General features: G+C 42.3%; 1 protein-coding gene across 1 annotated transcript in view; it reads left to right on the plus strand.

Moving 5' to 3' along the window:
* The first annotated feature begins 6,447 nt into the window (after nt 1-6,447).
* The window catches only part of DGKB (diacylglycerol kinase beta), a 323,351-nt gene continuing 305,625 nt past the window's right edge, over nt 6,448-24,173 (plus strand). The window contains exon 1 of the mRNA XM_083405386.1: nt 6,448-6,582. The gene's annotated coding sequence lies outside the window, so the exon portion shown is untranslated. The remainder of the gene's footprint in view (nt 6,583-24,173) is intronic.

The raw sequence follows: 24,173 nt of genomic DNA on the forward strand, positions 1-24,173 counted from the left end.
ATCCCGCTTGCCAGACATCTGGAAATTAGCCCTCCCCACAAAATCTGACACCAGATCCAGAGGCACACAGAACGCCATCACCAATCAACCACACCAGACCCAAACCCAGACCCTCTCCACAGATAAATTACAGACACCATCCAGTAGCCAAACCAGGGTGGCACCTCCGGATGCTGCACCCCCCTGCAATCCCTACACAGATCTGGCTGGCACAGGCCACAAAACCACAGCTCGCCCCTATACACGAAGCCAAGCCAGAGCACAACCAAGTGCAGTACAGCTATCTTCTCAGAAAAACTCTTCACAAAGTTCAAGAGTTCAAGACACGAAGGCTTTAGCAACTAATCCACACCTAATGACCCACCTAAGTGGGATTCAGGAAATCACTCAAGAAATCACCCAAGATATCCCTCAAGTAATTAAGGAACAAAAGAAGAAAAGGCACACTAGCCTGGGAACCTCCTCTCTGCCCAGAACATTGGAAGCTATACACCACACCTCCTCAACAGTATTTATAGGAACTCAAACACTGAGATCCTGCTCTGTTCCAGTAACAAGAAGCCGAAAGCACCAGCCTGAAGATGACGAGTGAGACCTCGTCGAAACGTCGCCTAGACACCCCAACTTCTACACGGGAAGACACCCGAGGACACCAAAACCTGCATTCCTGTACCCGTGAAAATCTACGAAAGCAAATATCTCACCTCTACGGGGAGGAAACCTTCCAGCTGACAAGAACCTACGAGAAACTAGAAATCCGAAGAGCCACCATCTTATGTGATCTCTTGTTCCTACGCAACTGCCGAGACAACAACTTAATTCCCACATGCTTCCAACTTAAATTCCACTCTAAAACCCCAGCTACCGAAAGGATCCTGAAACGAACTGAACTATCTCTAATCAGAAACGAACTACACAAGAAAAGATACCTACTAAACCAAACCAACAAAGATCTACTCACTCTTCACCTCAAACTCTGTAACAAAATCCACCCTGCACTCTGGGACAAATGCAAACAACTAGCCGTCTGGAGAGCTGAAACGGAGACCTCACACAAGACAGACACACACACCAACAAACTCCACAAACTAGAGAAACGCCAGAAGCCCAGCCACCCTCCACAACAACCCATGAAACAAACAGTACATAACATATCAGACAGGATCCTCACCTCAACTGAAACCAAAGTACTCTCCAAAGGTTTCAACTTTGCAGTCGCCCCGAGACGCATCCCCACGGAAAACATCATATGCGGAGTCGAAGCTAGCCTAACCAAAATCAATCCAGATGAAGCCAATAAAATCAGACTTGAAGTCACCAACATCCTCTGCTCCAGCAAACCACCCAGAAGCAATTTACACAAAGAAGAACAGAAAGCACTCACCAACCTGAGGAAAGACAACAACATAATCATTCTCCCAGCAGACAAAGGTAATGCCACTGTTGTGATGAACACATCGGACTACCAAGCAAAACTATCAAATCTACTCCAAGACCCTACCTACCAACCTATAAAAACAGATCCCACCACCTATCTGGAAAAAACCACCAAATCCAAAATAAAAGCCTCTCCTATCAGTGAAGAAATCCAGCTAAGAATCATCCCCAGAGAAAAATCATCCAGATGCCCCAAACTCTACGGCCTCCCCAAGATACACAAAGAAGGAACACCACTCAGACCAATAGTCAGCTCCATAGGCTCACCTCTACAAAATCTCGCTAAATTTCTCGCCAAGCAACTTCAGCCCTATGCAGAATCCATCTCTTCACACGTTCCAAACTCCTTCCAGTTCATAGAAACAATAAAGAAGCAAAACCTACAACCCAATGACCTACTTGTGAGCTTCGATGTTGTATCTCTCTTCACACAAGTGCCCATTAATGAAGCCTTGACAGCCATTCAAAACAAATACAATCCCCCCGAATACATCTTGGACCTGACCAACCACTGCCTAACCAACACGTACTTCATCCACAATGGACAAAGATACAAACAGATAGAAGGAGCACCTATGGGATCACCCCTCTCACCGGTCATCGCTAACCTGTACATGGAACACTTTGAAACCAATGCTTTAGACAAGTCAGAACACAAACCCAAACTTTGGCTCAGATATGTTGACGACACCTTTGTAATTTGGCCACACGGGAAGGAAAAACTGGATAGCTTCCTCACACATCTCAACAGCCTACACCCCAAAATACAATTCACTATGGAAATAGAAGCCAACAACCAACTTCCCTTCCTTGACGTCCTAATCTACAAAAAACCTGATGGCTCCCTAGGACACACTATCTACCGGAAAAAAACACACACCAACCGCTACTTACATGCACAATCACACCACCACCCTGCACAAATAAACTCCGTAGCCAAGACTCTCATCTCCAGAACCAAACGCCTGGCTGACGAAGACCACTTGACAACTGAGTTACAGAATCTCTCAAATGTGTTAATTGCCAATGGATACCAGCAAAACAGGGTTACGAAGCTAATCCAAAAAGAAACACCCCCCAAAAACCAAGACACAGAAGAAAACAATGGCATAGCCCTCCTTCCTTATATCAAGGGCACTACAGATAAAATTAGCAAAATCCTCCATAAACACAATATCAAAACAGCCTTTTGCACCAACCAAAAAATAGCCAATATCCTCAGAAACCCCAAGGATAAAATTCAGTTGGAAAACCAAGGGGTCTATGAAATACCCTGCAAAGTCTGCCCAGCCACGTACATTGGACAAACAAACAGACGAATAAATGCACGGATCGCAGAACACAAGAATGCCGTCAAAAAAGAAGAAAAAACTTCCTCCCTTTTCCAACACATGAAAGAAACAGGACACGAAATTAATTTTGCAGATTCCAAATTGCTCTTTAACATGGAACATCACCACAAGAGAATAATCATGGAAGCCATCGAGATAGAGAAACACCCTCACAACATGAACAAGCGTGACGACACATCCCGCTTGCCAGACATCTGGAAATTAGCCCTCCCCACAAAATCTGACACCAGATCCAGAGGCACACAGAACGCCATCACCAATCAACCACACCAGACCCAAACCCAGACCCTCTCCACAGATAAATTACAGACACCATCCAGTAGCCAAACCAGGGTGGCACCTCCGGATGCTGCACCCCCCTGCAATCCCTACACAGATCTGGCTGGCACAGGCCACAAAACCACAGCTCGCCCCTATACACGAAGCCAAGCCAGAGCACAACCAAGTGCAGTACAGCTATCTTCTCAGAAAAACTCTTCACAAAGTTCAAGAGTTCAAGACACGAAGGCTTTAGCAACTAATCCACACCTAATGACCCACCTAAGTGGGATTCAGGAAATCACTCAAGAAATCACCCAAGATATCCCTCAAGTAATTAAGGAACAAAAGAAGAAAAGGCACACTAGCCTGGGAACCTCCTCTCTGCCCAGAACATTGGAAGCTATACACCACACCTCCTCAACAGTATTTATAGGAACTCAAACACTGAGATCCTGCTCTGTTCCAGTAACAAGAAGCCGAAAGCACCAGCCTGAAGATGACGAGTGAGACCTCGTCGAAACGTCGCCTAGACACCCCAACTTCTACACGGGAAGACACCCGAGGACACCAAAACCTGCATTCCTGTACCCGTGAAAATCTACGAAAGCATATATATATATATATATATATATATATATATTTGCTTTCGTAGATTTTCACGGGTACAGGAATGCAGGTTTTGGTGTCCTCGGGTGTCTTCCCGTGTAAAAGTTGGGGTGTCTAGGCGACGTTTCGACGAGGTCTCACTCGTCATCTTCAGGCTGGTGCTTTCGGCTTCTTGTTACTGGAACAGAGCAGGATCTCAGGCCACAAAACCACAGCTCGCCCCTATACACGAAGCCAAGCCAGAGCACAACCAAGTGCAGTACAGCCATCTTCTCAGAAAAACTCTTCACAAAGTTCAAGAGTTCAAGACACGAAGGCTTTAGCAACTAATCCACACCTAATGACCCACCTAAGTGGGATTCAGGAAATCACTCAAGAAATCACTCAAGATATCCCTCAAGTAATTAAGGAACAAAAGAAGAAAAGGCACACTAGCCTGGGAACCTCCTCTCTGCCCAGAACATTGGAGGCTATACACCACACCTCCTCAACAGTATTTATAGGAACTCAAACACTGAGATCCTGCTCTGTTCCAGTAACAAGAAGCCGAAAGCACCAGCCTGAAGATGACGAGTGAGACCTCGTCGAAACGTCGCCTAGACACCCCAACTTTTACACGGGAAGACACCCGAGGACACCAAAACCTGCATATATATATATATATATATATCCCAGTCCTTTTAATATCTGATTGTGATTTTAATGCTGCTACTTTATCAGCTGCTTTGATAGATGCTCTGTTTTTGTGTTTATATGATTCTATTGTTTTAATTAATTTTTAAAACCATATTAATTTATACAAAAAGTTGTAAGAATGTGTAAATAGAATTACTGAATTATGCTGGAACATCATAGACTTTTCCAGTTGTTTAGCTGCCTTCTCATGGCTCTATGAAAACAAATAGTTGTAACTGGAAAACATCATGTAACTCAGACTGTTAAGATTCCCCCTTTCTCTAGAAATATGCATGCTTTTCAGTGTAATTAGCAGCTAAGAATAAGCTGGCAAAGAAGCAATTTTCCAAGAGTGCTTATTGAGTCTATTCAGAACTGTTCGTACCAATCTTCATCCACTGAATGGACATGTCAGAGGGGTTTTGGTGGTTTGATCTGCCTTGTTTCAAAACAACCATCTTCCATTGGAAAGATGCCCTTAATAGCATTTATTCTCCTCAAGAATAGCGTAATTTCTATTGCCAGGCTTAAGGGCAAGTGGTAGTTCACCATGGTTCTAGATATGATCTGTAATATACTTTCATATCCTCTCTTATCATCCTTGCTCGGATGTCCCTTTTCTTACAGGTCTGAAATGTGGCCAGTTAAATCCTGATCCACAAACTGCGATTCCTGCACTTTATATTACACACCATAATGAATGGAGGGAAATGTGGTTAATGCAAGCCTCCCTAATTCATACTTCCCCAAACAACACACAAACTGAAACATAGCTAAATGTGTACAGAGATGTGTATGTATGGGGAAAGTGTGTGTAGAAGGGCATATATTCATGAAAATAACATGCAAAAAAATTGTCACATTTGGGGAAATTTATTGCAAAAAATGTGCATATTGAGAGAAATCCATAGCAAGCATGCACTGAGATAGAGCAGGAAGGCTGGCCTGCTTCTTTGCCCATAGAAAAATGCTTATGTTTTTGTGTGCTGATGTATAAAAATTAAAATCAGCCGATTTTGGTGAACTGAGATTAGAAAAATGACAAACTGAAAAGGAACTGGAACAGATTTTGTCTATCCTTATACAGTAATGGCCCCCACAGTAGGTAGCAACCGTTGAGCTAAACTCCTTACACCATCATTGCTGCAGCTAATCTGGTTGGACCAGGGTGACATTGAGTTCAGGGCTTCATGGGTGCACTGGTGGACCCAACCCAGCCCCCCTGATGTGGCAGTGCAGCCCTGACCTCACAGCCACCCAGCCTCTGTCTTGCCCAGGTAAGTTGGAGGGACCCTGGTGTCAGGGTTGCTCCATGACTCAACTCCACCACACCAGATGCTACGGATACCATAGTTAGGAGGACTAAACTCTAGACATTTTGCTTTTACAGTTCTGGCATATCTGGGTCGAGAAAGGTGGCAGATAGGAAACAATTGTATGAAATAAAACCACACTTGAGTCAGGTTTAAGTCAGATATGAGAGCAGCTATATAGCTTTCCTCAAGCCACAGACTGCATTTTTGCACATTTTGTGCCATCTTCATGGGCAACTGTAGGAAACATGTCATGTTTTGACATGTCTTGGACTGACACTTAAGCTGTTTTGTAAGGAAGTAAATAAGAAAGAGCCCGCATTCACTATTTCTGCAGGAAGAATAAAACTCATGACAAAAGTGCAAAGGCAAACCCTAAAAATAAGACGTCTTAATTTAGTGGTATTTTTTTTATAATCAGTGGAAAGCTTGGCTCAGCCTTCTGTCATCTGTACTCAGCAGGGAAACATGGAAGCAGACTGCAAACTGATGACAGGCCTTGTGCAGTTAACTTACAATTTTGAGCCACACTGAAAAGTGCTAGACAATTAGCCTGCTGTCTCACCCATCCACAGCCCACATGAACCACCATGCTGACTTTAAGATTGCTTATTTTATTTTCCATTTTTTTTGCCCTTGGGCCTTTCTCTTTCCTTCACCAAGGGAAAGTGTTATATTTTGCATTGAGAGCCTGACTTTGAAGTAGGGAAGACTCAACTCTTTCTCTGCGTTGCCTCCAAGCAAAAGTAGAACATATGATACTTCCAGCTGAAAGGGTGTCCTTGTTTCTCTCACCAGGAAAGGTGCTGGGAGAAAAAATCTGCAGCAATCAAGAGAAAAAGTAGCTTCCTGAAGTAACACATCTTTTTATTTCATTAGTTGCAAAATCATCAGAGCTAAGATCAGCATGGCAAGCGAAAAGAAAGACTCGAGTCTAGGTAATGATTTTCACAATGCATTTTCTGTCCATGTGAACGAGTCAAAAGAGTCCCAGGATATATATTCATCTGTACATCTGTAACATATGGCAGCCACAGATACAGAAAGCAATTATTGTGATTGCATGACATGCAGATGTTCTTAAGGTGTTTTTTTTTTAAGCATCAAAACAGTGGAATGTGTCCAGAGAAGCCTATTCCTGGCCTTAGAACCTGTTGAGACCTCCTTGCAAGAGCAGGACCTCAGACCAACATTATTGTTTGCCCTAGCACCTGGCAAAGGGATGTGGGTGGTGCTGTGGGTTAAACCACAGAGCCTAGGACTTGCTGATCAGAAGGTTGGTGGTTCGAATCCCCGCAACGGGGTGAGCTCCCATCACTCGGTCCCTGTTCCTGCCAACCTAGCAGTTTGAAAGCATGTCAAAGTGCAAGTAGATACCGTAAATAGGTACTGCTCCAGCAGGAAGGTAAACGGCGTTTCTGTGTGCTGCTCTGGTTCGCCAGAAGTGGCTTACTCATGCTGGCCACATGACCCAGAAGCTGTCTGTGGACAAACGCCGGCTCCCTTGGCCTATAGAGTGAGATGAGCATGCAACCCCAGAGTCAGTCATGACTGGACCTAATGGTCCGGGGTCCCTTTACCTTTACTTAGCACCTGGCAATTAGTAGTATAATGGTTCTGAGCATGTAGGTTCTATTTTTTTTTAAGTATATTGTTTGTTTAATATACATAACCTCCATCAGTATACATTTAATAGATTGTTAAAACCATAAATGCTAGTAGCCTTTTCCACAGCTTGTGTCAAAGAATGTTACAAGTTAATTACATGATTGAAGAAGTACTTGCTTTTTCTCTGCTCTGAACCTACTGTGTATCAATCAACTCCCAAGTTCTAGAATTCAGACAGAAAGTAAAATTTCATCTGCATTATTCATGATTCTGTAAGCCTCTATCCATCTTACTTTTTTCCTAAGTTAAAAGCCCTTATTTGTAGCATTTTGCATTTATTTATTTTTTGTTGCCAAAACGACTCTCGTTCCCGATGCATTTGAAAATCATAAGGGCCACTTCCCAAACAAACAATACTTTGGCTGCCACGATAAACAAGTACAACTCTCTTTTGTAGATTAAATGCTAGTATCGACACCAACAGAGTACATTTCTAAAAACAGTCCATAAGAAGTACTGAAGTTCTTTAACAGGAACAGTTGAAGGTAGGGATGGAATAATTGGTCTGTGCCTGGTTTTCTGCCAGTTTCCAATGTTTTCAATCAAATGTTTGTTCTACCCTATTTGAACATAAATCTATAAAAAATGTAATATTAAATATGCATGAAAAATATAAATGTGGAAATATATTTTTACTGTACTTTTTTGTCAAAATAGACATTTCTTAATTACCTTTTCTCCCAAAATATCTATTTTTGTATGTGTTTTGATTTTTTAAAAAAAACACACACTTTTGAGCTGAAAACTGTGATAACCTTTGGAAAGTGGGGATTCCAATTTTCTGATCCATATATCATCCGGGAAGTGGGTATCAGGTCAGTTCATATTAGAATTTGCAATGATTCAGTTTCTCAAGCATCCCTAGTAGGAAGTTAAAGTTAACAGTGACATGTTAGCAACAGTAAATGTTGCTAAGATGTTATTTTTCTGAATGCATCATATTATCATAAACGGGACCAGCATGTGAAAAGGAAAACTTAGGGTACACATTAAACACATTATTCCTTTCATGTGTATCTATCCTCTGTATTTCATTATTTCAGCACTGTCCTTCGGTCCCTTTCATGTTTCTCCCAACTTAATCTTGCTTGCCTTTTTGCTATTTTCTTCCATCAATCATTCTCCCTCTACTTACATCTCAAGAAGAGCTTTTGCTTATTTCACAAGCTGCTTTCTGACCATGCTCACTGAGGACAGAGGCGACAGACAGCTCCAAACAGCAGTAGCATCAGATTAGTTTAAACTAAAAGGAGGGGGAGGAGGGGGAAAGGAAACCTGCCGTGGATCATTTCAAAATCAGGACTTTGACATGTGTGGTTTTATTACCGCAGGGTTTCTCACAGACTTGTACCCTTTCGATAGGAGTATTGTGTCAGTATATAAATTGCCAAAAGTGTTCACCAGGAATGAAGACATGTGAAGAAAGTTGAGGTATAATTTGACACAGACCCTCGGGCTAACTTGTATCTCCCTGTATGTCATCATATCTCCCTCTGGTCTCTGGCCTGTGCAGAGGAAAAGAGCTTGCTAGAATCACAGACACTATCAATCATATTGTGCTGTTGCCCCACTGTAGACTTCTGCTTCTCAGTCTTACTGAGCAATATTCCCTCTTTGACCATGCTTTAATAGGATTCCTATAAAAAAGTCAGCTCTTCTCTTATATTGTGCCTGGAACAACAAGGGAGGGCTGAAAAAAGAGCTGTACACCAGCCCAAGATTGGGAGACAGGGACAGCCATAACTTTATTTCAAATGACAAACTATTTAGTAACCCCACTGTAGAGGGAGGATATACTTAAGAAGAAGAAGAAGAAGAAGAAGAAGAAGAAGAAGAAGAAGAAGAAGAAGACATTGCTACAGAGACCGTTCTAGTCAGAGTAGACCCACAAAAATTACTGAACCTTAGTCATTCCTGTAAACTTTAATAGGCCTACTCTGAGTAGGAATAGCATTGGATGTGACCTTGATTCAGTCTACCAGTTGGTTAACTACCTAGAGAAGCAGAATGGCATTGGGATGAGGCCAATGCACATTGGGAATGGTTCCCCTTTGCCAGTTCCCATAGGGAAGCATCTGGTCTGAGCCAATGTCAGGAGTTGACATATCTTGACACTTGCCAAGAGCCACTGCCATCATGGCTGGGGGGCACAGCCAATCTGAGGAGCTGGCTCCTCCTCTTTGCCATTGCTTCCAATTCACCTGCCTGCTCCCCAATGAAATGAGCAAGGAGAAGCAGGAATAACCTCTGAACACCTTGCCTTCACTTTGAGAGTTGGCACAAACGGGCCTAAAGAGAAGCAGTTCTCACCTCTTAGGGGAAGAGGGGCCACATAAGAAAGGGAATCCAGTGAGAACATCTTCCCCAGTGACCCCCCAAATCTTGAACCAGTGCTGCTTCTGATTCCATCTCCAGACATTCAACACATCTGGTTACTTGTAGCACTGGGTATCTTTGACATCAGTTGAGCTCCTCTAACTTATTCTTAAATGCCCTGCGCCCTGCAATGACACAATGTGTCACCAAACTGAGCAGCTCCTGGCATGCACAGCCAAATTAGAAGAATATCCAATGTTCCTATCAAGCCTGCCCAATGTTGCCCAGGCAGATATGTCCCAAGACCAGCAAGCAAATGCATACATCGCTCTGATGCAGCTCCAGCTGGCCACACCAATGCCAGGTGCCATATAATTAACACACACAAACTCTCCCACCATAGTCACAAACAAAAATTTTCTTGTAGGGTGCATTGATCTTTAATGGATATTTGGCACATCTCAAAACCCCTAGATTAACAGCTTAGGCTGCAGGACTCCAACCCAACCTCAGTTTCTGGGTATACCAGTTGGCTATCCTTGGCAACCCTGATGAGGTTTGTATCAATTTTACCATCCCAGCTGCAAGATGGTTTCATCCAGATGGCTGCTGTGCGAAAGCAACATTCCATGGAGCACCACAATCCCTTCATCCATGGTTATCAATCCCTCCCAAGCACAAACAAAGCCAACTGCAGCCAACCAAAGACAATCAGCCACATCCTAGGCCACCCCAACCTCTCTCACCACCAAGGAGACAACAAGCGAATAGAAAGAGAACCTACCCAAGTGATGCTGACACAAAACCCCCACACATACACTAAGTAAAAGAACATAAGCTTTCTCACCCCATCCCCCCTCTCCATCTCTCCTCTCTCTTCCCAACCCTATACTGCATATAACACCAATGTCTAACAACAAATGTAACACAGCCTGAAGAAAGAGACAATGCATGCGCTTTTGTGAGCAAGGAAAATCTTTAATCATGTGTGTGTGTGTGTGTGTGTGTGTGTGTGTGTGTGTGTGTGTGTCATTGGTTATCAGTGGCTCCCAGGCATGATTCCTGTGCTCTGCCTCCACTATCAGAGGTAGTTCCTAGAAATCAGGAGCATTTGTGTTCGTGTCCTACAGGCTTCCTACGGGCATCTGGGTGTCCACCATGAGATGCAAGACTAGATGAACCATTGGCTCAATCCAGCAGACTCTTCTGATGTGTTTATGATAACATCCAATGACCACACCAGCAATTTAACCACACAGCTCTACCAGTTTAATTGTAACTTACTAAATGGGCAGAGCTGTGTATTTAAGGAAAAATTTACTTAGATGGTTGAGCTGGATTTAAGTTAAGCACCTGGCAGAGGGAGATGTCAGAAGTTGTGAGCCTACAGTAGCTAGACAGTAGTAACACAGTAGTGCTGTTCTCTGATCTCCTGTCTGGCCAGAAAAACCAATTAGGAGATCAGTGTCAAATGCTACCCGGAGAAAATTGGGAAGGGGGGGTATTATCAGTGTGATACTGAGAAGTTTTCATACTGTGAAGAAAGTAGAGCCACCTATTACTATCCAGAAAATGATCCAATATGAAATTTTCAATTATGCCTCCCTGCTGGGATTCCTTGATTCCTATAACAACATGATGGGCTGAGTGAGGTCTGGGCAGCTTCCGTGTTTTTAACTGTTCCTCAGCTGTCCACACAGCAGTTCCCATGATCAAAGTTGTACAAGTAGCTTTAAAAGAGGAGAAGGGAGAGTAATTTGAGAAGAAACACTGTTTTGCTACTGCAGTATTGGCTCTAGGAGATTTTCAGAATTAGACATTTCCTGCAACTTACTCAGGTTAAAAGAACATGCAGCTGGTATGCGTTGAGTTTTGCTTTTATCAGCTATTGTTGCAAACCATAATTTTAAATACAATTCCAAATAAATGGAAAGTATGACCCCAACTTAGGAGAAGGAGCAGAGTAGCTTAGGAAAAGAGGAGAGGATTTCTGTGCAGTGTGGGAGAAACAGCTGCATCATGTACAGCAGAGACCACCAGTGGTGCCCTTGGAGAGTGCCTTGTATGAAAAAGGCATGTGGGAGGATGACAGCTGCAAGAGTCGGACTGGGTGTAGATTGCGGGTTTGGGAAGCCAAATACATAAAATGAACTGTTCAGGATGGGAACACACCTCTAGCTTCTCCAATGGAATCTATCTGGGTGTCATCACGAGACAGCTTTGAGCTGTGAATTATCAGGCAAAAGGAACACTGTGCTCCCGGTTTACCTTGCCAAATCCATCTTTCTGTAGACATGGAAAATATCCCCCAAATATTTGCTGTAATACTTTGCACAGCGTCGGCAGCGGGAAATAATTGTGTAAGCTGACAATTCAGGTTCCAGCAGAAAGGTGGCCCTTTAGGATTTCCCCCACGTGTGGCAGAAGGATCTTGGAAGGAGAAATCACCCGTATTCCACACGTGGTTGTGTCACTCCTCCATTGCCAGACATGACCTTCATGCTCCAAGCTCATTGAGCAAAGGGCCTGAATGCAGAAATGCCCTCTACCCCTCCTCCTGACCAACAGGAAAGTTGTTGTTGTTTAGTCGTTCAGTCATGTCCGACTCTTCGTGACCCCATGGACCAGAGCACGCCAGGCACTCCTGTTTTCCACTGCCTCCCGCAGTTTGGTCAGGTTCATGTTTGTAGCTTCGAGAACACTGTCTAACCATCTCATCCTCTGTCGTCCCCTTCTCCTTGTGCCCTCCATCTTTCCCAACATCAGGGTCTTTTCCAGGGAGTCTTCTCTTCTCATGAGGTGGCCAAAGTATTGGAGCCTCAGCTTCACGATCTGTCCTTCCAGTGAGCACTCAGGGCTGATTTCCTTAAGAATGGATGCGTTTGATCTTCTTGCAGTCCATGGGACTCTCAAGAGTCTCCTCCAGCACCATAATTCAAAAGCGTCAATTCTTCGGCGATCAGCCTTCTTTATGGTCCAGCTCTCACTTCCATACATCACTACTGGGAAAACCATAGCTTTTACTATACGGACCTTTGTTGGCAAGGTGATGTCTCTACTTTTTAAAATGCTGTCTAGGTTTGTCATTGCTTTCCTCCCAAGAAGCAGGCGTCTCTTAATTTCGTGGCTGCTGTCACCATCTGCAGTGATCATGGAGCCCAAGAAAGTAAAATCTCTCACTGCCTCCATTTCCTCCCCTTCTATTTGCCAGGAGGTGATGGGACCAGTGGCCATGATCTTCGTTTTTTTGATGTTGAGCTTCAGACCATATTTTGCGCTCTCCTCTTTCACCCTCAATAAAAGGTTTTTTAATTCCTCCTCACTTTCTGCCATCAATGTTGTGTCATCTGCATATCTGAGGTTGTTGATATTTCTTCCAGCAATCTTAATTCCGGCTAGGGATTCATCCAGCCCAGCCTTTCGCATGATGAATTCTGCATATAAGTTAAATAAGCAGGGAGACAAAATACAGCCTTGTCGTACTCCTTTCCCAATTTTGAACCAATCAGTTGTTCCATATCCAGTTCTAACTGTAGCTTCTTGTCCCACATAGAGATTTCTCAGGAGACAGATGAGGTGATCAGGCACTCCCATTTCTTTAAGAACTTGCCATAGTTTGCTGTGGTCGACACAGTCAAAGGCTTTTGCATAGTCAATGAAGCAGAAGTAGATGTCTTTCTGGAACTCTCTAGCTTTCTCCATAATCCAGCGCATGTTTGCAATTTGGTCTCTGGTTCCTCTGCCTCTTCTAAATCCAGCTTGCACTTCTGGGAGTTCTCAGTCCACATACTGCTTGAGCCTTCCTTGAAGAATTTTAAGCATAACCTTGCTAGCGTGTGAAATGAGTGCAATTGTGCGGTAGTTGGAGCATTCTTTAGCACTGCCCTTCTTTGGGATTGGGATGTAGACTGACCTTCTCCAATCCTCTGGCCACTGCTGAGTTTTCCAAACTTGCTGGCATATTGAGTGTAGCACCTTAACAGCATCATCTTTTAAAATTTTAAATAGTTCAGCTGGAATACCATCACTTCCACTGGCCTTGTTATTTGCAATGCTTTCTAAGGCCCATTTGACTTCACTCTCCAGGATGTCTGGCTCAAGGTCAGCAACCACACTACCTGGGGTGTACGAGGCATCCATATCTTTCTGGTATAATTCCTCTGTGTATTCTTGCCACCTCTTCTTGATGTCTTCTGCTTCTGTTAGGTCCTTACCACTTTTGTCCTTTATTATGGTAATCTTTGAACGAAATGTTCCTTTCATATCTCCAATTTTCTTGAACAGATCTCTGGTTCTTCCCATTCTGTTGTTTTCCTCTATTTCTTTGCACTGCTCATTTAGGAAGGCCTTCTTGTCTCTCCTTGCTATTTTTTGGAATTCTGCATTCAATTTCCTGTATCTTTCTCTATCTCCCTCGCATTTTGCTTGCCTTCTCTCCCCCGCTATTTGTAAGGCCTCATTGGACAGCCACTTTGCTTTCTTGCATTTCCTTTTCATTGGGATGGTTTTCGTTGCTGCCTCCTGTATAATGTTTCGAGCCTCCATCCATAGTTCTTCAGGTACTCTGTCCAGCAAATCTAAATCCTTAAACCTGTTCCTCACTTCCACTGTGTATTCATAAGGGATTTGGTTTAGATTGTATCTTACCGGCCCAGTGGTTTTTCCTACTTTCTTCAGTTTAAGCTTGAATTTTGCTATAAGAAGCTGATGATCTGAGCCACAGTCAGCTCCAGGTCTTGTTTTTGCTGACTGTATAGAGCTTCTCCATCTTTGGCTGCAGAGAATATAATCAATCTGATTACGATGCTGCCCATCTGGTGATGTCCATGTGTAGAGTCGTCTCTTGTGTTGTTGGAAAAGAGTGTTTGTGATGACCAGCTTGTTCTCTTGACAGAACTCTATTAGCCTTTGCCCTGCTTCGTTTTGAATTCCAAGACCAAATTTGCCAGTTGTTCCTTTTATCTCTTGATTCCCTACTTTAGCATTCCAATCCCCTATAATGAGAAGAACATCCTTCTTTGGTGTCACTTCTATAAGGTGTTGTAAGTCTTCATAGAATTGGTCAATTTCAGTTTCTTCAGCACCAGTAGTTGGTGCATAAACTTGGATTATTGTTATGTTAAAAGGTCTGCCTTGGATTCGTATCGAGATCATTCTATCATTTTTGAGATTGCATCCCAGTACAGCTTTCGCCACTCTTTTGTTGACTATGAGGGCCACTCCATTTCTTTTGCGGGTTTCTTGCCCACAGTAGTAGATATGATGGTCATCCGAACTGAATTCGCCCATTCCCGTCCATTTTAGTTCACTGATGCCCAGGATGTCAATATTTATTCTTGCCATCTCATTTTTGACCACATCCAACTTACCAAGGTTCATGGTTCTTACATTCCAGGTTCCTATGCAATATTTTTCTTTACAGCATTGGACTTTCCTTTCGCTTCCATGCATATCCGCAACTGAGCGTCCTTTCGGCTTTGGCCCAGCCGCTTCATCAGCTCTGGATCTACTTGTACTTGTCCTCCGCTCTTCCCCAGTAGCATGTTGGACGCCTTCCGACCTGAGGGGCTCATCTTCCAGCGTCATATCTTTTATATGCCTGTTGTCTTTGTCCATGGAGTTTTCTTGGCAAGGATACTGGAGTGGCTTGCCGGTTCCTGCTCCAGGTGGATCACGTTTGGTCAAAACTCTCCACTATGACCTGTTCATCTTGGGTGCCCTGCTCGGCATAGTTCATAGCTTCTCTGAGTTCTTCAAGCCCCTTCGCCACGGCAAGGCAGTGATCCATGAAGGGGAACAGGAAAGTAATAGCCATTTAATTGTGGTGGGAGAGGAGGGAAGATATATAAAGCAGCAAACACATAACACATTACTGAACTTAAAAGATATCTGGATCTTGTGTTTGCATCTCATCCACTGCCTGTTTATTTTAATGAACTATCAATCAATCTATCTTGTTCTGCCATTAATATAGATCCTGATCCATTTTTGACACATACACACAAAGCAACATTGTCCCCTCCCCCCCAAGTTAAAAGTAACTAGGGTCTTCTGAAAAGCAGCAATCAAATATATAGTACAAACAAAACAAGAGTACAGAAAACTGGTATGGTGTATAATGCCCATTTGCATTTTTGAAAATTGTTTTGGTCCCCCCCCTTTTTTTTTTTACTTACACCTGTAATGGACTGTCACCAAATCATTATCAAGCCTTTATTTGGGTCTGAATTACCTAATGCAGACAAGGCTCTCTGATTGCCTTCCTTCTTGACATTATTCTTCTGGATTCTTTTTTATTTCCATACTGACATCTATTGGAGCTTTTAAGAACATTCTTTTGCAATGTAACCAATTATTCAATGCAGGAGATGTAGTCTCCAGTTTAATAAAAGTCTCAAGCAGAACAATGATGTTTAAAAACAAATGGAAATATTACTTTTCAGGCAACTGTCGCTCCCCAAATATGAATATAAAGTAACACAAAGGCCATACTGCTTATTGAGCTTCTAAATATACAACTAATATTGACACCTGGAAGCATTTTTACTACATGCATTTTTTATATTAAAAAAGTCCTATGGTGTTGATGGCATGGTGTGTCTGAATTAAATCATATCACCATGGTTCCCAAATTTTTGAGTGCTGAGGCACCATCCTTCTACAAATTTAAACTGGACAGATAACACACTTCACTACCTAGTGACCTAGTGCTTCTGCATGAATCATTGATATGAGCATGACTCCTCTGACACAACAGGTAACATGAGGACAGGAGATCTTGTGCTTTCAAACAGGGATTCCCATCATGATGTTTGTGGGCAAAGGTGCTCCCACAGAGGTCTTCCCAGGAGACCATGGGATCTTCTCTCACCCCTCATCCCACTGATAATAGTTTTGAAAGTAGCCAATAGAATAGGCTGCAACGTGTGTTTGCTTGTGGTGTGTAGTGCCCACAACAGTTCACAAACATTCACAGTGCCTACTCTTATGTCATTTCAACATCAACACCACACAGCTATTATTATTATTATTATTATTATTATTATTATTATTATTATTATCCCGCAGTGATCCCAGCAACTCTTCCCAGTAGGTCTTGCCCCAGCGAGTCAGTTGCAAAAACAAGCTCCCTGCTTTCCCACCACTCTCTAAGGCTCCTCCTCCTGTTCCTTCCCCAGCAGCCTAAGGCTGCTTCACCTTGTCTTTCTTTACTCTGCCCTCTTCATTCCTCTTTGTAGTCGCAGGAGGAGAGGGAGATTCCTTGGCTTCTTCAGCAGCCTGTTTCTTGACCCCCATTCTGCTTCTGCCTCTGATTCTGGACTGCTCTCTGCCACAGCCTCTTCCTGCTCACTAAACCCTGTTACCTCTTCAGCTTCCGATACCTCTACCTCCCAGTCTGCTCCTTCTTCCTCTGACCACTCATCATCATCCCACCACCAATCCCCAGGTTCTGAGCCTTGTTCCCCTTGGGGTTCCCCAGCTGGTGCTTCCCACCCCCACTTGGCAATCCATCCAGTCTACGACAGCCTCCTTGGTGGGCTCACGTGAGCCTTTAATCTTATGGTTTTTTACAGCATACAAGCATACCCCAGCATGCGGCTGGCAAAATCTTGTCTCAGTGATATCAAGTAATGGTCAAGTTCCTGCTTTTTTCCTGCCAGCCGCCCTCCTGGCTCTAAACAGATATTAAACGATAATAAGATCTTTTATCATTGCCTAATTCAATATCGTTCCCAACTACTTGATTTTGATATTGTTCAGAACTACATTCATCTTGGGGCATTATTTCTATTCAAATCCTTTGCTTTTCATTATACTGAATTAATACTCATTACATAGCCTATTCCTCTGTCGATCCCACTTGCCAAATCTGTCAAGATTAGTGCATAAAATAGCGACAGTCCTCAGAGCCTTAAGAACTCCCCCTATTTTTGTACCATTTGCAAATTTAATGATCCTGCATGTAGGAGCTTTGTCTAAATCCTTGTATAAAATATTCAAGAGTGTCAGAGCTAATCACGAGCCCAGTGGGACATCACTCCTCACTGACTCACTGTGCCTCACCGCAAACTCCCGTTCTTTTTCCTACAGTGTATGCTAAGTGGCACCTCATTTCTCCTACTGACATTTCACAAGCAAACAACTGAAGTCACAGGATTACAGAAAGCGAAAATATCCTAGTGTGAGAAATATTAGTAACAGGAACCAAAGCGGCTCCTAATAGAAAACATTTTTAAAGCACCAAATTCTCAGCCTCAGGCGTATTTCACAGGTACAATTCAACTGTCTTCAGAATTTATATCCTGTCACATGTTACTCCTTGGGGGGCATTCCATTGTCTCTCAAGACAGACAGATGCCAACAACAACATGTTACTCACTTAGGGCAGGGGTAGCCAAGCTGGTGCCTTACTGATGTTCCTTGAGTACAGCTCCCATCAGCCCCAGTCAGGGATAATGGGAGTTGTAGTCCAGGAACTCCTGCAGTATGGGGTTGTTGCAACTAGTGCTGGGCCACAGCCACAAGAGGGCTGAGGCTTTTCGTGTCCTTTCTTCTCGTTTTACTTTTTAAAAAGCATTGCCATCACTTAACTAGGTGTCTCATCCACAGTTGTTTAAAAAAAATAAAAGGAGGGGAGAAACCTAGTCTTGTCTCATTAAAAAAAAACAGAATCCCCTCCCCAAAGGTCTTAGAACTTCACACTCTGAACACAACAGATATCTCACTCTGAAGTTTCCTTCAGAGTGAAAGATTCCCTTTTACCTCCAAGGCATTATAGCTTTCATTGTGGAAGATTCTGTTGCACCACTACCACCAAATTGTGCAGATGTGGATTTCCTTCCACTGCCTTATCTTTTGCTGCCAACAGCCATTCCTGCTTAGTCTCCTTCTGAGCCAGGAAGTCTCTCCTCCCTCCTCTGTAGGGAAAGGACTAGAGGGGTCATAGAAGGAAATGGGAATGATTTGTAAAGATAATATTTGTTTAAAGCAACAATAATAGAATGGGAATATGGAGAAGGAGAGGCTAAGGCAGGAAAGATGTTAAAGGAGGAAGTGAATATAAAAAATAGGACAGTGAGATGAACAAAACTCAGTTTGGGAGTTGGCAAAGGTACAAGTTAAGTGTAAAAGGAGAGAGGGAGAAGAAAGGGCAGGAGAGGAGTGAAATATTTTTAGAAGCATGTGAGGAGAGGAAAAACATAAAGTTTTTGTCTCTTAAAGTGTTTGGTGCCACAAATTTTGCCTAAAATGGGGAACCTGGATTAGAATTCTTCCAGAACCAGTGTCTGTACTTAGTTTGAGGAAAGCGGAAATATGGTACCCTCTGCTACAAACAAATCACTGTTACAATGAATTTAGCCATTTCCAAAGAAGGATTGGGCATCAATAGGAAATGATGTCAGCAATTGCCTGCTAATTATATCAGTCTCCATTTCCACCTCCCTTGGCTGTGCTGCTACCTCCACCCATGCACTATTTTGCGAATGATGGACCTCTGATATTTTTCAGCCTCTCAAGTGGGTCCCAAGGGTGGAAAGTTTCAGAATCACATGTCTGTTCAACCAGATTTCTGACATACTGTATACCAGTCGTCTTTAAATAATAGACAATTGAGTAAAGACAGAATGTTCCCACTTGGAAATAAGTGCCTGACCACTGTCCCCTTTTTATTTCACTGTCCAGTATAAAAACAGTTAAGGTTACAATGGCACAACTGCAAACCTGCTAGGCAATACTTCCTTTTCTACAACTGTATCAGCTCCCCCCTTTCTTGGCAGATCACAAACTGTAAGCTGGTGTTCCTGTGGTGTCAGCAGGACAGCAACACAGGAGCCAATTCCTAGGGGCTGAGAGGTCTCCCCCCCCCCCATTAAAATATTTGAGGGGGCCACCCACAAAAGTTGATGGGCATTGCCATTCAAAGTGCCATTCAACTGGTGTGTGTGCACTTGTGATCGATTATGTCTTGTGATCGATTATGCAGGGGGGCTTACTTGCCCCCCATATTAAGGTTATTCCTTCAAAAGGACATTCAGTTCTGAAACACATTGAGCTACACTACATGGCAATAGTTGGCACTATGAAGGGCGTGCATTGGCTTTCTGTGTGTACCCCAAATAATCAAGGTGATTTGGCTCAAGATCTCACATTTCTGACTCAAATTGTGCCATTAACAAGGTGTGCCAAGACAGATCAGGGAGTCCCTATACTTCTGAGTAGCTCTGTTGCCTTGGCTTTTCCAAAACTTTTAAAACACATTTTCTTTTCTGAGTAATAAAACCAAATGAACTGGGGAAACACCCAGAGCTTGAGAAAGGAGGAGGTGGAAAGGTAGTGGGATCTTTAAATTTGATAGAAATGGTCTAGCTATTAATCGCAGTGAATTATTTCCCCAGCACACTCCAGTCACAGTGATTTCAGGGAGGGGATGTTGAAGTAAAGAGAGTTGTCCTTCAGATGGATCATCATTACCCTCAGAGTTTTGGCTGTATATATTGCATTTTAAATATGAATCACATTTGAATGCCCATATGCATGAGCAGTCACAACTATTAAACTATGCACACATGCCTGTCCTTCCAAAACCTTCTCCTTGGTTTCAATGACTTTTCTGTGAGATTCTCAAGAACACTTCTACCAGGGAGCAATGGTTAAATCTGCTCTGGGGTGATCAGCTAATATCAGAAACCATTCACCATTGCTTTACTCTTTATTTGTATTAATGGAACTAACTAATTAATTGAATTTATATACTACCCTTCATCAAGAGATCCCAGGGCAATTCACAGAATAAAATACAAGATAAAACACAAGTAAATAATTAATCCCAAACAATAACCTACCCTCCCTTCCAACAGACACATTTAAAAGGCTGTAGGATATTAAGCAACAAAAGGTCTGGTTTAAAGGCCAGCATTAGACTTCTAGCCATTCCTCCACAAATAACTTCTTCATTTCCTTATCAACAGCATTCAAATATTATTAAATAAGAAAGCTGGGCAAGCTGTGCCAGTTATATGCTCTGAAACAAAACGGATGAGCTGTAGTTTCAAGGGTTTTGCCCTTGCCAACATGATGCAAGGTTTTGTATTAAAGGGTAGTTAAAAACCCATTCAGTCATCATGACCAAAATGACCTCTAAAATATACAGAGGCCAGCACAAGAAAAAATGTGTGTTACCCAAACTTTTGTCTTGTGTATGGAAGCAGCTGGGAGCTTGTATGACTCTTGTACTGCAGTTGTACAAAGGTAATTGGGGTCATCCAGCAGTGATGTATCTTCTCCACAAACCTGGGTGATTGTAATTGAAGATTAAATAATGCACTGTGGAGGGATTATTCATGTCTGTGGCAGATAATTATACTTGCTGAAGTAAATAGCCTGATACATCAAACTGAGGCATTGATTAGTAATAAGGAATTAGCCTGGGTCTATCCCGCTTTGAAGCCGTAGCATCCATACCTAGCATGAATAAGTATTTTCAATCTTTCTTCCGTAACCTTTAGGTGTGAAGTTCCTAGAAATAGATCTGTACTTTATTAATGATTCTGAGCAACAAACACACACTTAATTATGCAACGTACTCGGACATGTCAGGATAGTTTATTGGTCTAGTCTAACAATTAATATGTCTTGGCACGGCTTGTATTTTTCCCCATTCAACTGCAAATGCCATTTTTGGCATAAAAAATAATTAATACAGTGTATTTCAAAGGTCAGGTTGATAAAATCAATAAATTATACAGCTAGGATGATAAACAGAAAATATTCCTAGCAGCAAACGGATTTATTGAGTTTTTTCAATAGCAAAATTTGTCAGTCACAAGTTACTATTATGTCCAGATAACAGGACTCATTCTCACATGCAGGTATTTCATATGCAATCTCATTCCTCAGTATAACATATAGTATATCTGAATGTGTCATCTCCTTCCCTTGACTAATATTGTATGGAAGAAAATTTGAAGGCTGTGCAAACAGACTTTAATTATATTAGCTCATGTGCCTTGTATTTTTTTCCTGTAAGGACATATTGTTGCATGCCACCCCAATCTCCAAGTGCTGCGAGATTTCAGGGGTTCCAGGCACTTCCCCAGGGTTTGTGTTTCCTTTTGGAAATGAGCCATGGGGGGAGACTGTGGTGTCTTTAGTATGTATGGTTTATGTACACATATATACAACCTGAGTCTGTTATGTCTGTTCACAGTATCAACACCCCCAAAAGGTCTTGCTTCTCCCAGATTCCAGCAGAGACTCAGCATGGTTCATTGTCTTTTAGTTTGCAGATTTGCTTCTAGGTCACTTCACCCTTAACACTCCATCCTTAACTCTGGCTTTTGTCCTTCTCATTACCGGTGAGTTGAGAGAGGGACCCCAAGCTTTCGTATCTCCCACAGAGCCCCTTCCTTCGTTCACCTTACACTTCACCAGAAGGCTAGCCAGGTTTGATTAGCCTTTAACACTTGCTGGATCCAAGGATTAAAAGTCTGGCACCCATCTTAACACCCTACACTCTAACACTTGTTGGATACAGGGCACTATAGTAAGAAAATAAAATGAATAAAACAATTCCAAAAATGCATGAATGAACCAAGTTGGGCAGGGGTTATAGGAAGGTTTCTCCTTCAAGTGTCACATTTACACACAATCTGTTAATGCTAATTTCTTATCACGGCCTAGCACACACAAGGAGCTTAGTAAAAATTGACATTCATGTCTTCTTCCTATAAATCTCTTGAGGATTGTCTAACATTGTTCCCTTCAAAGGTGAGGACTATGTCTCAGGAGTTTCTAGTGTGAAGTGCAAAGAAGAAGGGAGCCACAATTTTGGGCAGAACTAATTGTTATCCATTTACTCTGGAGCATGGGTAGGCAAATTAAGGCTGGGGACTGGATCCGGCCCAGTCGCCTTCTAAATCTGGCCCACGGATGTTCCAGGAATCAGTGTGTTTTCACATGAGTAGAATGCGTGCTTTTATTTAAAATGCATAGGAATTAGTTTATCCCCCCCCCTATATATATACATATATATATATATGACGAGTGAGACCTCGTCGAAACGTCGCCTAGACACCCCAACTTTTACACGGGAAGACACCCGAGGACACCAAAACCTGCATTCCTGTACCCGTGAAAATCTACGAAAGCAAATATATATATATATATATATATATATATATATATATATATAGCCCAGCCCCCCACAAGGTCTGAAGGACAGTGGACCGGCCCCCTGCTAAAAAAGTTTGCTGACCCCTGCTCTGGAGAGTTATTTTGAAAGCAATGTCAAGCTCTCATTGGTTTTTTTAACCATCCCATATTTATCGATGTCATCTACAAATGTCTAGCTACTGATTTTATAGGAGTTTGCAAGATCAGTACCTTTATCTACCATAATTGTACCTTGGATTTGATGGAATATTTCCTACCAATAAAGGCATGGTTAAATTTCTGTTTTCTGTCTCAACAAAATCAAGAAGACATCTTTTTTAAAACCAAAATGTCACAAACTATCCTCCTGAAAAAGATATTAACAGGCCAAATTGAAAAAGAAGTGCAATTTTAGATGTTCTGTTTCTTTCTAACCAACCAATTAAAACATGGCCTGAGGCTGAAAGTCTGTATGAATATAAGGCACTTGGAAAATAGCTTCTACCTTTGATGTCAGTCAGATTCAACAACATGCTGGACTTCTGCCAAAGGAGTAAAGAACAACAAGATGTACAGCAAAACACCATGTCTAGCAAAATAGCACCAACAAAGAAATGGCATATACAGCTGGCCTTTTCGTTGAATATGGAGGACCTTCTCTGCGCCTTCTAAAGCTATTTGCACCTTTGTGCAGTGTGTAATCAGAATGGTGGCACTTTTCATCTGCTTGGCTCAAGTGTAAATAGCCTACTTTGAAAAGTAATCAAGAACCAGATCCCAGAAGCAAAGGTCTGCTAAGTCTATTGTAAACAAAAACAAAAAAAAATCAGACATTTTGTTCCAAGATTGCTGGTATTGTTAAAGCCCTATTCAGACATTCATTATCTACCTGAGCAGGGCTTAAGAGTGGAAAGAAAGCACCTGTCATATCTCAAATATATTTGTACTATGTCTGACATTTGCACAAATAGTTAACACACTTTAAGCACTAACAGAAGTGTCATACTTCAGTCGATCAATTGTACTTACAAGAAATTGTTTCTGCTTTCAAAAAAGGAAAAGATAGGGAAAGGATGTCAATCACAGAGAAGATTTTAATTACTGAGCCGAAATAAAACCCTATGTCGCCGTTCCATCATTTAAATGGGGATTGTGTTGAAGATCCTGATGGATTGCACCATTTAGTATTACTTGCAGAAACTTGAGAACTATTCTAGCAAGACGAATGATCAACATATGAATTGGCCTATTTGTTTTACACTATAACCATCTGCAGAATAATCTGGGATTATTCAGTCTGTATCAGAGGACTGCATGAAAGGATATCATGTTTAGATTTGCAGCAAAGTTGGTGTACTTTTATGCAAATCAGAGCGCAGCAACATACATCTGG

Source organism: Podarcis tiliguerta (genome assembly GCF_965153285.1).
Source record: "Podarcis tiliguerta genome assembly, chromosome: 12".
Classification (NCBI taxonomy): domain Eukaryota; kingdom Metazoa; phylum Chordata; class Lepidosauria; order Squamata; family Lacertidae; genus Podarcis; species Podarcis tiliguerta.